This window comes from Carcharhinus amblyrhynchos, chromosome 33 (assembly GCF_965287045.1).
Source record: "Carcharhinus amblyrhynchos chromosome 33, sCarAmb.v2.hapA, whole genome shotgun sequence".
Lineage (NCBI taxonomy): Eukaryota > Metazoa > Chordata > Chondrichthyes > Carcharhiniformes > Carcharhinidae > Carcharhinus > Carcharhinus amblyrhynchos.
Genome location: NC_137356.1, coordinates 22,096,942 through 22,100,972, shown reverse-complemented (window position 1 = coordinate 22,100,972; position 4,031 = coordinate 22,096,942). Strand labels below are relative to the sequence as shown.

Genomic DNA, 4,031 nt, shown 5'->3' with positions numbered 1-4,031 from the left:
GGTCTATCTACATACTGAGTCAAAAAACCTTCCTGCACGCTTTGTACAAAAACTGACCCCTCTAACGAGCTAGAACTATAGCAATTCCAATCAATATTAGTAAAGTTAAAGTCCCCCATAACTGGGCTCTGAAACAGACAGAAAACCAGCAGCAGCCCATCAAATCCAGAGAGTTAGTGTTTCTCTCTCAACCCTCAGTAAACCAATCACTCAGCAGGCCCAGTTCTGTGCTGGGATTGGCTCAGCCCAGCCATCAGTCCCATGGAGCCATTGAACTAAGATGGAGGATGCATTGACCAATCAGCTCCCAGACACTAGAAACAAGGAGGCGGTGCTTTATTGATCATTTGATGACTGGTTGAACAGAGTTTTTTTGTTTTTTTTTGCACGTTTGTCTCAGGCTTATTTTTGTTCAGATTCTACACTGTTCAATTTCACTACATTTGAGAAGCAACAGCTTTTGGTCTCTTCATGTCCACTGTAGCCATCACCACCAGCAGGCCCAGAGACACCATCATGAAGCCAATGGCTATTCCTTGCACAAGCCAAGCAGCAGATTCAGCAGCACCACTTGCTTCATGCTGTTTCTTGGACTGAAGACCCTCATCTTCCAGGATGATGGGGCCAGGAGCTCTCACTAATGTTCCCTCGTGGTCACGGGTACTCCTGCGTCTCTTTGGGACACATTTGGGTGCACAGTCATCCTGAGCAGAGGGTGAGCAGACCCCAGCACTGCAGTGCAGGTAAACCTGTCCAGTCAGAGGCTGCTCCGTCTCTCTGTCCAAGAAAACAAATGTTTTCAGTTCAAACCGCTTGTGATGTGTTGGGAAGTTCAGGCCAGAGAACATGACTGGGTGTAGGAGGGTCTGATAGTCATCACCCTCATAGGGACACCCATCCACCAGCAGACTCCATTGCACCTCATGGTTTGAGGCTGGCACAGGAGTTGCCCAGCAGTCATGCAGCCTCAGGACAAGCGTTGGGTCACTGCAACCCAGGACACGAACCTCCACAAACACTGCCTCCTGAAGGATGCTCCAAATGGGGTACTCACTGTCCACATACCATGATCTGTAGTCACCATCTTTTGCTATTCGCAGTTCCAGTTTCAGAATCCCATCTTCTGAAGCAGGAGGTGGTGGAGAAACCGTGTAAACTGTGACATTGATCTGTAAGCCAGTCTCTTGCCTCCCTCTGTACTTGCACTGGACATGCAGGCCGAAGGTGCTGTCCCGAGTTATTGAGCCCAGCTTCCCAGTCTCAATCATCCTCTTGCCCAAGACGTCTGTTTCATAGACCAAGGTCCCATCTTCCTCCCGCTTGCTGGAGCCACAAGAGGTGACTGGAAAGCGGAAGGCCGCAAGTTGCCCAGTGGTTAGTTTCGGCTGGCACTCAGCCTCTTGTCCATCTCTCATACAGGGGTGACAGGTTGAGGGCAGGACGGGTCAGGTTCTTGGAGATCACGATGATGAAATGACCATCAGCTGTGCACGCTGTAAAGAGAGAATTTATTGCCACTGCTCCTATTGGGGCCTCAGATTGTTGAAAGCCACAAAAAGCTCAGTTCAACTATTGTGTTAATTGGAAACAGGAAAATTGGAACTAAACACACTGCCTCCAAAGATGACAAGAGCTGGGGGAAGGGGTGTAGAAAGTCTTCCCCAGCAGGAACATTGCTAACTTTCCAACTATTGACCCAGAGCTGGAAATCTTCATGTTCTAAAACTATCCATTCTGGATCAGTTACTGCATCAATCTATAGCACTTTGAGATATCACAGACCATTATAGTTCGACAAAGCAACTACGATTTAGTTACTCTGACCAAGAAGCAATGATATTTGCAGCTTCCACTCCCTTGAGCAGGGAGATTAGTCAATTGGACCAGTTCTTGCTTGTCCACTTGATTTAGGCCCATCAGTTATGACCTCTCAAAATCCAACTATCCCCTCATCCAAAGGAGAATGACTCCAACCTTTTGTGAAACCTAAAATCCCATGTACTTTACCAGTTACTCATTCTGCGCTGATGTACATACTACATGCAGACTTCAGAACTGCCAAGATCCCCACCACCAACATATAATCACCTCAAATTCCATTAGCCACGTCTGCCCATTCTACCGGCCATGAGTAGTCACAGGGCTGTCCTGTTCCTCATTATCTAGTCTTCCTGGCAGCTCCACCTCATGCTTAGAATCAGATTGTATTGATTCTCTCTCAGCTAATGTGTTCAAGCCCTACCCCTGTTAAGACCCATTGCACCTCATACTGCCACACTGGTAGGAGATTCAACTTGCTTTGATGTTGACCTGTTTTTCTACTTCTAACGTCTCTCCATCTGATTTCCACTGTAAGCCACCCATCATATCTGAGTCTCCCCTAAGCATCCAAGGAGCCTGGTTTCTGCTTCCCTGAGACATACCTAGCCTGTATCTAGAGGGTCATTTCCTTCATCTTCTATTGTTCCATTACAATTTTCTTGTCCATGTCAGTTCCATTATAAACACTGACAAATTCAGCATAAAAATTAATCCTCTTCCAATGAGGAAAACCCTATTTTCATTATCATCATCCTCAAATCCCTGCAGCATAGCAAGAGGCCTTTCAGCCCATCAAGTCTGCATCAACTCTCCAACAGAGCATACCACTCAGGCCCTATCTCCACACATTTAATCCCTCTAACCTAGAGGGATCAGAACACCCAGGAATGAACAATCCACTAAACCTGCACATAATCAAGACCCTGTGACACAACAATTACTCTTACTCAAGACACCTCCATTGACACTTGGGCCAATTAACCCACCTCATTTCACACCAATAACTCCTTTGTAGTTGGGTCAAAGTATCAAGTTCTCCTGATCATAAAATTCCCCCTCCAACCCCCATGATTTCCCTGCAGATGTTGTTTCTCTGCTGCTCCCACTATTTGAGGGTCTACAGAATGCTCCAAGTCACATCATTTCACAGACTTGACCCACAATCCCAAAATTAGACAGCCAATCACAGACATGGTTAAACTGGCCCATTGGGATGTCTCAGGGTGAGCACTATCAGTATAGGGTCACTCATTGTGGAACTGGGGTAAATATTACCAAACTGAAGCACATTTGCTGATCCCATGCCGGAGATTCTCTCTAACTCCAGTCACAGAGCCTCCCACCTTCAGAACTCGGTCTAAAACCATCCAAACCACTCAATTAGCTCCTTCACTCAAGCTGAGGATTCCCTCCGTTCCTACACTTCACACAGTGAGACAGCAATAAATACCCCATTTCCCAGTTAGATTCTCTCCTCTCTCTGTCTCCACTAGACTGGGGGGTGGGAGGGGGTGAGTCTTGTTGTTACCTGGGCTCTTTCTCAGACTGGAGAAACAGCGATGGGGGCTGGAGCTCCGGGGATCAAAGCAGCAACCCTGGCGGATACACTCAGCGCTGCTGATCCCGGAGTGACCGCACTCAAATCTCCAGCCTGCCTCTGGGACACAAACATCATCCCTCCCCAGGAGGAGCGGCTGGCCTGAGAGTGAGGAGGCGGCCAGGAAGCAGAGAGCCCAAGAAAGCAGCCAAGCTCCCATCCCGGCCAGTCAATCAGGACAATCACTTCCCGCAAACACCAGCCCGTTTTCTAGCCGGGAATCCAGCTGCAATCCCATTGCAGAGGCTCCCTGTCCCACGGGATACTCGGGAAGCGATTCCGCACCTTCAATCAGCTCCGATCCTCAGCCTCTCTCCACTGCCTCATTCCTGCTCCCAATCACACCTTTTTCGGGTCAAACAAGTAAACAAACTTAAATTACGTTCGGACAAAGAAAAAGGGGGCAGCTCCCCAAAAGGAGGGGGAACGGCCCGAACAGAAACAAAAGGTACAAAGGAAACTTAAAACACGTCAAATCAAAATGTGATTATCGGGGTCTATAAGGCACCTCAGCCCCTGCGGTGCCCAACGGGCACGGAAGGCCTCGACAGTGCCCGTGGACACCGCGTGCTCCCTCTCCAGGGACACCCGGCCGCGAACGTAGCCGCGGTAG

At 48.6% G+C, this 4,031-nt stretch overlaps 1 pseudogene; it reads right to left on the bottom strand.

The window, feature by feature from the left end:
• Positions 1 to 412: 412 nt before the first annotated feature.
• On the bottom strand, positions 413 to 3,578 carry LOC145360961 (zona pellucida sperm-binding protein 4-like; annotated as a pseudogene).
• Between the last annotated feature and the right edge of the window lie 453 nt (positions 3,579 to 4,031).